We start from the raw sequence: 11,404 nt of genomic DNA, 5'->3' as shown, positions 1-11,404 counted from the left end.
ATCTCTTGATTTTGCTTTCTTCTTTCTATACAAGTTCATACAAATCTTCCCTAATTTTTCTGAATAATTTAAATTTGTTGTTTCTTTCACAAAAAGCACTATTAGTAAAATGGGATTCTCCTTCATCTCAGTCCCTCTTTGATCTCATTTTGTTATATGCCTTTGTAGTAGATAGACTGCTGGGTGAAAGGTTCAAAAAATTTAGTAACTTTCCTTGAAAAATTCTAAATTGTTGGAATGGTTGGACCCATGCAAAGCTCTACCATCAATATGTATTAAGAATTTATGTTTTCTATAGCTCATTCAACACTGCTAATTTTTTCCCCAAGTTTTTCCCCTTTGATATGAAACTACAAAATACGATCTCGAAGTGATTTGCTGTACTGTTTTGCTTGTTAATTGTATTTCTTAATTCTGAAGATCATTTGTTCATATCTTTAGAATATTTAACTAGGAAATGGTTCTTAGTCTCATATTTTTTTTTTATCAACTTCTCATAGTAGATTTTATCCTTTGCTATTTGATTAAACTATTTTTTCCAATCTAGTTTCTCGTAGTTTTGTTAGTGAAAATATATTTTAGTTTTATGTACTTCAAGATTTATCCTATCTTTTATGAATATTTCTGTCTTTTAGTTTAGAACTGTGAAAAGCACTTCCTTTCATTCTTTTGATTTCACTTCATTGTGTGGGTATTTTCTTTTTAAACAGTAAGATGAGAATACATTTGGAACTTATTGTGGAAATAAGTGCTGATCTAAACTTTTTCTGCCAAATACATGATCAGTTTTCTTACTAGATTTTGTCAAATAAGGAGAATCATAGTAGGTACAGAATGGATGACCATCATCAACTCTGAAAGCTACGACCAGAGTGGTGTTAAGAGATTCATGAAGTGGAATTGAAGCAACTCATTCTGCAAGTGACAAGAGAAGTAGAGCTGTGACTCTGGAAGAAAATGTATGAGGCAACAATCAGCCTCTGTCATAAGACCTGGAAAAAGAAAGTTTTTCTGGTATTTGAAGTTTGGCCTTAAAAATGAAATGGTTTTGGAAAAATTATAATGCTCAATGTCTATTTTTAAGGAGCATGCTTTCCACATCAAGCCTGCTGTTCTGAACATAAAACTGGTACAACTACATAGAGAAGTAGCTTAAAATGAGATCCTGGTTCATAGCATGGGTGAGCTCTTCAACAATGATGTGTTTGAGGAATATTTCTTTCTTGTACATTTCTGAAAACTTATGGAGAAATTTCATAGAAGTAGGTTGTGGACCATGTATGGAAAATTGGTTTCCCTTTCCTAGGTAGTAATTTTCTAGATTATAAATTCTTTTAGTGGTTGATGCTAACTTTTCCATTTGCACTTGTTCCTTAGCCAAATTTTCCAAAGTGTTTTGAAGTTCGTTGCATAACATCTCAAATTCCTCATTATATTTTGGGTATATCTTTTGAGAATGAAAGCCAGAAGTAATGCTACTGTATTTTGGTTCTACCTTGTCTTTAGTAAGTGCACTAATTTTGATGTTGGTATTTTGTTTGCAACAGAAAACTCCAATCTATTGAAAGAATCTCATTTTGATAAATTATGTCAATATGCAGCATTGTCCTTAATTTTTCTTGTGCTGACTGATAAGACAGTTCTTTTGGGAGTATCCATGCCAGAGTTCTTCATGCCTATAACTTTAGCACTCAAGATCTAACCTAGAGTAGGCCAAAGGAAGTTCGAAGAAGGAACAGAGTTATATTCTAATTGACTTTCCTGTTCTGTCCTCAAGTCTGCTTTCTCCTGACTTAGCACCTTAATATTATTGTGCTTTTTTTTTTTTTTTGAGCTTCTGAGGCTTTAACCTTCAGCATTATTTGTCCTTGTATCTCCCTGCTGGTCTAAAATGATTTGATTAACTAATTACTAAGGCTGGTCCTATGTTTATTATGAAATTTATTTTTCTCCCTAAGGCACCTAGACTCTCTCTCATCTCTACTTATAGCTTATTTTCTTTCCTGGACCTTGTGACCTGGTTTAAGTCACCCTGATCTTCTTTCTTAGCTTAATTGCATTCACATTGCCAGCCAAGATAGTTCCCTTTTCATATTTTACTCTTTATCCTGTCTAAGATCTTTCCTTTTTCATCATCTCTCTCTTTGAACTCAAGATGGTTCTCCTACCAGGTTCCTGTTTTGGGGCATCCTGCTTCCAAGTTACTGATACTTAACAAAAAGCTACTACCTGGGGCCAGAACACAACAGCTACTTTTTAGTTCCCGACACTTCATTTTTCACAGAAACAATTTTAAAAATTAAGACATAGAGTATAACATGTCAAGTATTTTCTTACTTCTCTTTACAATAAGAGCATGACCTGATATTTCAGAGAATATAATGTTGATGTTTACAAGGACATAATTCATAATTTGGAGAGATATTTGTAGTAAAATTGTCTAAACAAAATGATTATGTGAAGTCTCTGAAAATACAATTCTATAGAGATGTATATTACACAAAAATAACAAGGGAAAGTATATGAGACTTGGAATTGGAAACCTGAGTTCAGTGAGTGCTCGCCACCACTACCTACCTGTATGACCTCATTTTTTATTCTTGTAACTGACAAATGTTGTTTTAAATTTTCTGTAAAGGAAACAAGTATTCAAATCACTATTGGGTGTATCACATATTATTAGTGTGTGCAGAGCACCCAGGGAATTGTCTTTTTAAAGATTACTTAATAATCTAATGGACAGTGTTTTCAATCTATCAAATTAAAGAAACTAAAAGTTAATGACAATTTTTAGAAATTAACAAGTGAACTTTAAAATGTATACAAAATAAAGTGCAGAATAACTAATTTTTCATATTTTAGTATATATCACAACCAACATACCCTGTACAAATGTCTATGACTCAAATTTTGAATAAGAATCACAGAAAGGAGAACAAATGAGAACAGTACCAATTTTTTTTTTTTGGGGGGGGTCTTGCTTCTGATTCATTTGTTGATTTGCTTGTTGTTTTGAAACTGCATTTTCAGGGATATAAACTTGTCTGTGAGGACAACATTAGCTACATCCTACTACTTTTGCTATATTCTCATGGGAACCACCTGACAGTGGCTGCTGGATATCCAACCCACAATGGATCTCTTCTTGTGAGAGGATGATACAAGGAGATTGAGAGGCAATTGCTGTTCTCTGACCCCTCTGCCTGAGAGGCAGTTGCATTGTCTGACCTGTCTCCTCTTCCTTCTGCCTCCAATTTATCTTATTCCCATTTTGGAACACCTGTGTCAGCAAAGGCTGCCCTGCAACTTCTTCAGATGTTATGATCCATAGCTGTGGAGGCTCTCGGAGAATTGACCTGCCCCTTAACATTCTCACCCTGAATATATCTGTCACCAGTTAATCACATAATCACATACTGTTCTACTTTTTATGACTCAGTTTAATCAATCAACCAATTTAAAAATTAGTCAAACAAACTTTTATTTGAGTATATATGAGTCTAGAAAGTTCACTTTTCATGAGGCACTCTGCTAAGTTTGGGGGATACAAAAACAGATGGTCCTTGTTCATTGTGTTGACATCATATAGGGTAAAACAGCACAGTCACATGGATGTGCAAAATATACATAGTTAATCCTCAATGTTCACTGGGATAACATTTCTAGAAAATGGTAAATTTTTAAAATATGCAAATGTTGATACATAATCTATGAGAAATAGGAGGTTAGGCTGTCTTGACCATCAAAAAAACTGTAATCTTTCACTAGATTGCTGAAAATATACTTTACTGCATACAACTCTTTATAATAAAACATTCATTTTGATACAATGCATTTTTGCTAACATAGTAACCATGAAATAACCCATAAGATTTAGGGGAAAGGAGAGGCATCTTCAGATGGGGAGGGTCAGAGATAGTGATGTCAAAAGAATCCTGAGGTAAAAAAGGGAAACGGACAACTACCAGCTCTAACCTCTTATTTGGCTTTGTGGTTGAATTGTTCCCTCCCTCCCCACCCCGTGAAAAGCACATATTTTGAGAAGGACTCCAGTGGAGCTTAAAAATCCTGCTTGAGTGCAGTGCTGGTGTCCTGGGACATGGGAACCCAGAATCATTTCATTTACCTACAAATTTAGCGGCTATTCCATGTTTTTCAGTTCTTCATTTCATACTTGAGAGGTTACTTTAGCACTTTCTGGAGCAGATTCATGAATACTTTCCTCATTTTTTTTTGGTATATAGGAAACAATGATTTGCTAACACCCAAAGCTAAGGCTGAAAATAGCTGCAGACCTTCCAGCACAGTTTATCTAATCCTCTGTTTTCTTACTACTACACAACTTTGCATGCTTAGTCTTAGAGGCCAAAGGACTTGCACATGGCTTTGGGGGCATGATTGCTACACAAAGCTTGACTTTTAAAGGCAATGAAAATATATATAGGGAGCCCTTTACAGTGGTAAAGTGAATAAGATTAACAAAGCACCTAGTAGCATACCAAACTTGCAAGCATTGTGTCTCTCATTTTTTAATTCTCTGAGCATAGCCATGAATGTGCAGGATTGCCAATGTGAAAGTGAAAGTGAGGTTACTCATAAAGTCACAGGACTTCTTGAAGTCCCCAAAGTTAAACTGGTAAATGTTGAGGTTTGACAATATACTTAAATATAAATTTGAATTCATAACCTTGAGAGTTCTCTTCAATTCTGTATATTTGTATTCAAAATAAATGCAAGATAATGGGAGGGAATTACTCACAACTGAGAAAGGAAAGGTGTCATTCATGAATTAACATTTGAGCTCAATTGTGAAAGGAATCAAGAATTCAAAGTATGGCACTGAGAAAAGAGAGCTTTCCAGGCAGGAGGAGCAGTATACAAAAGGAAGAAGAGAAGATTTGGGTGCAAAGAATAGCAAGAAAGCCAGTTTGCCTTGAATAAAAATTTCATTGAAGGGGAGTAATATATCATAAAGCTGGAGAGAGAAACTGGAACCAGCTTGCTGAGGGTTTTAAATGCAAAATAAAGAAATTACAGTATTTGATTCTAGAGGTAATAGAGAACCACCAGAATTTATTGAGAAGGCAAGGGCATGATCTTTGGAATATCACTTTGGTGGTTATGTGGACAGTGAATTAGATAGAGGAAAGTTTTGAAATATGGTAGCCAATAGGAGGCTTACAATAATTGAGAGAAACATTATGAGAAATTGAATTAGAGTGGTAGCTGTGGGAGTAGAGAGAATGGGACCAAAGTGAGAGATGTTTTGAAGATAGTGGAGATGAAGAAAAGCTTTCAAGTCATTGATTATTCCCAGAGTTTATTTCCTCTTGATGTGAGTGAACTCTGTAAAAATTGTGTAAAATAATCACTGAAAAATTGTGTAAAATAATCACTGAAACAATGTCCCTTTTGATCTGAAAAAGACTAGAGATCAGAGCTTCCCGGGCTCCAAGAAGTTTAGAGAGAAGGCACATACTCTCAGAGTGAGATAAAGCAGCATCATTCAAGGGCAAATCAACTCCCACTGATCTTTTGGGAAGTCATATCCTCACTCAAGAAATTCTAAAATCTTCAAAGAAATTTTCATTCAATTGAGAAATCCTAGTCTGATTATCAATTTAAATCAGCCTTCAGATTTACTTATAAAATAGGTCTTTTGCTAATCATTCCTTGCAAAATTTTTTTCATTAAGAAAATATGCCCACTAAGGGAAAGGCTCTTATTAAAGATAAAACCTCCTTTTTTTGCTACAGACTGGGGTTAGCAAATTCTTTCACTTCTGAATCTGTGTCTCTGAGCAGAAGGGATACCTCATCTCATCCCACTCGCTCATCATCACTCTTGCTTTTATAGGATGACCTGGAAGGCTTTACTTGTATCACATACAATAACAAAATATTTTCTCATTAAAAATATGATTACTTTTGCTGAATGTCATTTCCCCTCCCATATTTTAGAGTACATCACATTTCAGTTTTTTTTCCATCACTTGTTCTTGATAAGAAAACATGCATGAATTGAATTAGTATTGACAACATTTGTTAAAGAAACTGCTATATTTCTGGGTAATTTGAATCTTGGATTATTTTTTTAAATTTAATTTATTATCATTATTATATCTTTTTATTTACAAAACATGCATAAGTAATTTTTTCAACATGGACCCTTTTGTTCCAAATTTTCTCCTCCTTCCTCTCACCTCCTCCCCTAGATAGCAGGTAGTCTAATACATGTTAAATTATATGTTAAATCCAATATATGTATACATATTTATATAGTTATCTTGCTGCACAAGAAAAATCAGATGTAGAAAGAAAAAAAAACCCGAGAAGGAAAACAAAAATGCAAGCAAACAATAATAGAAAGAGTGAAAATGCTATGCTGTGGTCTACACTCAGTTCCCATAGTCCTCTCTCTAGGTGTAGATGGCTCCCTTCATTACTGGATAATTGGAACTAATTTGAATCAACTCATTGTTGAAGAGAGCCATATCCATCAGAACTGATTATCATATAAACTTGTTGCTGTGTATAATTGAAGAGGGGACCCTGGAACTCTGAAAATCTTTAAAGGAGAAAATCTCCTTCAACTCTGCCCCAGTGTGGGACCCCGCCCCAAAGGACAAATAGTTTCATCTTTGTTATCTGGGTGGGGATTAAATGGTTGGATTCATTCACTGTTCCACCAACAATGTATCAGTGTCCCAGTTTTCCCACATCCCCTCCAACATTCATATTTATTTTTCCTGTCATCTTAGCCAATCTGACATGTGTGCAGTGGTATCTCAGAGTTGTCTTAATTTGAATTTCTCTGATCAATAGTGATTTGGAGCACTTTGTCATATGACTAGAAATAGTTTCAATTTCTTCATCTGAAAATTGTTCACATCCTTTGACCATTTATCAATTGGAGGATGGATTGATTTCTTATAAATTTGAGTTGGTTCTCTATATATTTTAGAAATGAGGCCTTTATCAGAACCTTTGAATATAAAAATGTTTTCTCAGTTTATTGCTTCCTTCTAAGCTTGTCTGCATTAGTTTTGCTTGTCCAAACCTTTTTAACTTCATATAATCAAAATTATCTATTTTGTTATTGGTAATGATCTCTAGTTCTTCTTTAGTCACAAATTCCTTTCTCCTCCACAGGTCTGAGAGGTAAATTATCCTATGTTCTTCTAATTTATTTATAATCTCATTCTTTATGAACCAATTTTGACCTTCTCTTAGTATATGGTGTTAAATGTAGGTCAATGCCTAGTTTCTGCCATACTAGTTTCTAATGTTCCCAGCAGTTTTTGTCACATAGTGAATTCTCATCCCAAAAGCTGGGGTCTTTGGGTTTGCCAAACACTAGATTGCTATAGTTATTAACTATTTTGTCCTGTGAACCTAATCTATTCCACGGATTAATTAGTCTGTTTCTTAGCCAGTATCAAATGATTTTGATGATCGCTGCTTTAAAATATAGTTTTAGATCTAGTACAGCTAGGCCACCTTCATTTGACTTTTTTTTTTCATTAATTCCCTTGAAATTCTTGACCTTTTGATCTTCCAGATGAATTTTGTTGTTATTTTTTCTTGGGTCAGTAAAATAGTTCGATTGGTATAGCACTAAATAAATAGATTAGTTTAGGTAGTATTGTCATCTTTATTATATTTGCTCACACCTATCCAAGAGCATTTGATATTTTTCCAATTGTTTAGATCTGACTTTATTTGTGTGGAAAGTGTTTTGTAGTTTTGCTCAAATAGTTACTAACTTTCCCTTGACAGATAGATTCCCAAATATTTTATATTATCGGTGGTTATTTTAAATGGAATTTCTCTTTGTATCTCTTGCTGTTGGATTTTGTTAGCAATGTGTAAAAATGCTGATGATTTATGTGTATTTATTTTGTATCCTGCAACTTTGCTAAAGTTGTGGGTTATTTCTAATAGTTTTTTATTTGATTTTTCTAGGTTCTCTAAGTTTACCATCATATCATCTGCAAAGAGTGATAATTTGGTTTCTTCATTACTTACTCTACTTCCTTTAATCTCTTTTTCATATCTTATTGCCAAAGCTAGCATTTCTAATGCAATATTGAATAGTAATGGTGATAGTGGGCAACCTTGTTTCACTCCAGATCTTATTGGGAATGTTTCCAGTTTATCTCCATTACATATGATGCTTACTGATGATTTTGAATAGATGCTATTGACTATTTTAAGGAAAAGTCCATTTATTCCTATATGCTCTAGTGTTTTTAATAGGAATGGGTGCTGGATTTTATCAAATGCTTTTTCTGCATCTATTGAGATTATCAAATGGTTTTTGTTAATTTGGTTATTGATATGGTCAATTATGGTAATAGTTTTCCTAATATTGAATCAGCCCTGCATTCCTGGTATAAATCCTACTTGGTTGTGGTATATTATTCTGGGGATGATTTTCTGTAATCTCTGCTAATACTTTATTTAAGATTTTTGCATCAATAGTCATTAGAGAGGTTGGTCTATAATTTTCTTTCTCTGTTTTTGTCCTACCTGGTTTAAGTATCAGTACCATGTCTGTGTCATAAAAAGAATTTGGCAGGAGTCCTTCATTCTCTATTTTTCAAATAATTTATATAGCACTGGGGCTAATTGTTCTTTAAATGTTTGGTAGAATTCACATGTAAATCCATCTGGTCTTGGGAACTTTTCTTAGGGAGTTGATTAATGGCTTGTTCTATTTCTTTTTCTGAAATAGGACTATTTAAGCAATTTACTTCCTTATCTGTTAAATCTGGGCAATCTATATTTTTGTAGGTATTCCTCCATTTCACGATGTTATCAAATATATTGGCATAAAGTTGGGCAAAGTAACTCCTAATTATTTCTCTAATCTCTTCATTGGTGAAAAGTTCTCTTTTTTCATTTTTAAGACTAACGATTTGATTTTCTTCTTTCCTTTTTCTAATCAAATTTATCAAAGGTTTATCTATTTTGTTGTTTTTTTCACAAAATTAATGCTTAGTTTTATTTATTAATTCAATAGCTTTTTAACTTTCACTTTTATTAATCTCTCCTTTTATTTTCAGAATTTCAAGTTTGGTATTTGATTGGGGGTTTTTAATTTGCTCTTTTTCTAGCTTTTTAAAATTGCAAGCCCAATTCATTGTTCTTCTCTTTCTCTATTTTATGCAAGTAAGCATCTCGAGATATAAAATTTCCCGTTATTATCACTTTGGCTGCATCCCACAAATTTTGCTATGTTGTCTCTTTATTGTCATGTCTTAGATGAAATTATTAATTGTGTCATATGATTTGGATTATGTTATATGTCTTGGATGAAATTATTAATTGTGTCTATGATTTCCTGATTCACCTATTCATTCTTTACGATGAGACTGTTTAGTTTCCAATTACTTTTTGGTCTATTTTCCCCTGTCTTTTTATTGAATGTAATTTTTATTGCATTGTGATCTGAAAAAAATGTATTTACTTTTTCTGCCTTTCTGCATTTGATTTTGAGGTCTTTATGTACTAATATATGGTCAGTTTTTGTATAGGCTCCATGAACTGCCAAGAAGAAAGTGTATTCCTTTCTGTCTCCCTTCAATTTTCTCCGAAGATCTCTCATACCTAACTTTTCTATTTACCTCTTTAACTTCTTTCTTGTTTATTTTGTGGTTTGATTTATCTAGTTCTGAGAGAGCAAGGTTAAGATCTCCCAATATTATAGTTTTGCTGTTTATTTCTTCTTGCAGCTCTCTTAACTTCTCCTTTAGGAATTTAGATGCTATACCACTTTGTGGATATATATATTTAGTATTGATATTGCTTTATTATCTATGGTACCCTTTAGAGAAATATAGTTTCCTTCCTTATCTCTTTTAATTAGATCAATTTTTGCTTTTGCTTGATGTGAGATCAGGATGGCTATCCCTGTTTTTTATTACTTTATGAAAAACAAGCATAATAGATTCTGCTTCAGGCTTTTACCTTTACTCTGTATGTATCACTTTGCTTTAAATGTGTTTCTTGTAAACTATGTATTGTAGGATTCTGGCTTTCAATCCAGTCTGCTATCTGCTTACACTTTATGGGATAGTTTACCCCAATCACATTTATGGTTAAAACTACTAATTCTATATCTCCTGCCATCTTATTATCCCCAGATTATACTTTTCCCTTTCCTTTTCCTCTTTCCATCCTCCCTAGTATTTAACTCATGAGCACCATTTGCCTCAAGCAGCTTTCCCCCTTTAGAAATCCACCCCCTTTAGAGTTCCTCCCCCTTTCTTATACCTTTCTCCTACTATTTCTGTTTTTCCTTCTATTTAGTTTACCCCTTCCCTTTTTGCTTTTCCCCTCCCACTTTTCAATAAGGTGAGAAAAGTTTCTATGTAAACCAGATATGTTTAATATTTTCTCTTTGAGTCAATATGATGAGTGTAAGATTCACACAATGTTTATCCTCCTCCCTTCTTTCCCTAAAATGTAATAGGTTTCCTTTGCCTCTTCATATGTAATTTCCCTCATTTTACCTCCACTTTTCCCTTTTTCTGGTACAATCCCCTTTTCACTAGTTGCTTTTTTATATTATAACAGAAAAATCAAATTATACATGCACTCTCTATGTATATTCATAACAGAAATACAGTTCTCAAGAGTTCTTTTTACCTTTTTATTCTATATAAATTTGGACCTCCTATTTTTGGAGGTCAAATTTTTTTGTTTAGCTCTGGTCTTTTCATCAGAAATACTTACTTGCATAAAATAGAGATCTTTGAAATTATCTTCTGCTGATAATTTCTTGCATTCCCAATATTTGTGAATTCTGCCAGTCTAGAACTAATTCATTGAATGTCCATTTTCTTCCCTGGAAGAAAATGCTCACTTTAGCAGGGTAGTTTATTCTTGGCTGCATTCCAAGTAACTTTGTCTTTCATAATATCAGATTCCAGGTCCTTTGATCCTTTAAGGTGGAAGCTGCTGGGTCCTGGGTGATCCTTATTGTGGCTCCTCAGTATTTGAATTGTTTTTTTTTTTTTTTTTCTGTCTGCTTGTAATAGTTTTTCCTTGGTGTGATAGTTCTGAAATTGGTATTCCTTAGAGTTTTAATTTTGAGGTCTCTTTCAGATGTTCGGTGAATTCTTTCAATGGCTATTTTACCTTCTGATTCTATGACAATTCTCTTTTGATGATTTCTTGAAAAATAGTGTCTAAGCTCTTTTTTTCATCATGGTTTTCAGGGAGTCCAATAATCCTTAGATTGCCTCTTCTAGATCTATTTTCCAGGTCAGTTGTTTTCCAAAGTAAATAATTTACATTTTTTCTTTTCTTCTTCTTCTTCTTCTTCTTCTTCTTCTTCTTCTTCTTCTTCTTCTTCTTCTTCTTCTTCTTCTTCTTCTTCTTTTTTGCTTGATTGATTT

General features: G+C 33.5%; 1 pseudogene; it reads right to left on the bottom strand.

Annotated features, from left to right (window-relative positions):
* Nucleotides 1-1,066: 1,066 nt before the first annotated feature.
* LOC116420598 overlaps nt 1,067-11,404 on the bottom strand; it is a 132,730-nt pseudogene continuing 122,392 nt past the window's right edge.

Source organism: Sarcophilus harrisii, chromosome 1, assembly GCF_902635505.1.
Source record: "Sarcophilus harrisii chromosome 1, mSarHar1.11, whole genome shotgun sequence".
Taxonomy (NCBI): Eukaryota; Metazoa; Chordata; class Mammalia; order Dasyuromorphia; family Dasyuridae; genus Sarcophilus; species Sarcophilus harrisii.
The sequence above is the reverse complement of the archived record's forward strand: the minus strand, read 5'-3'. Positions and strand labels throughout refer to the sequence as shown.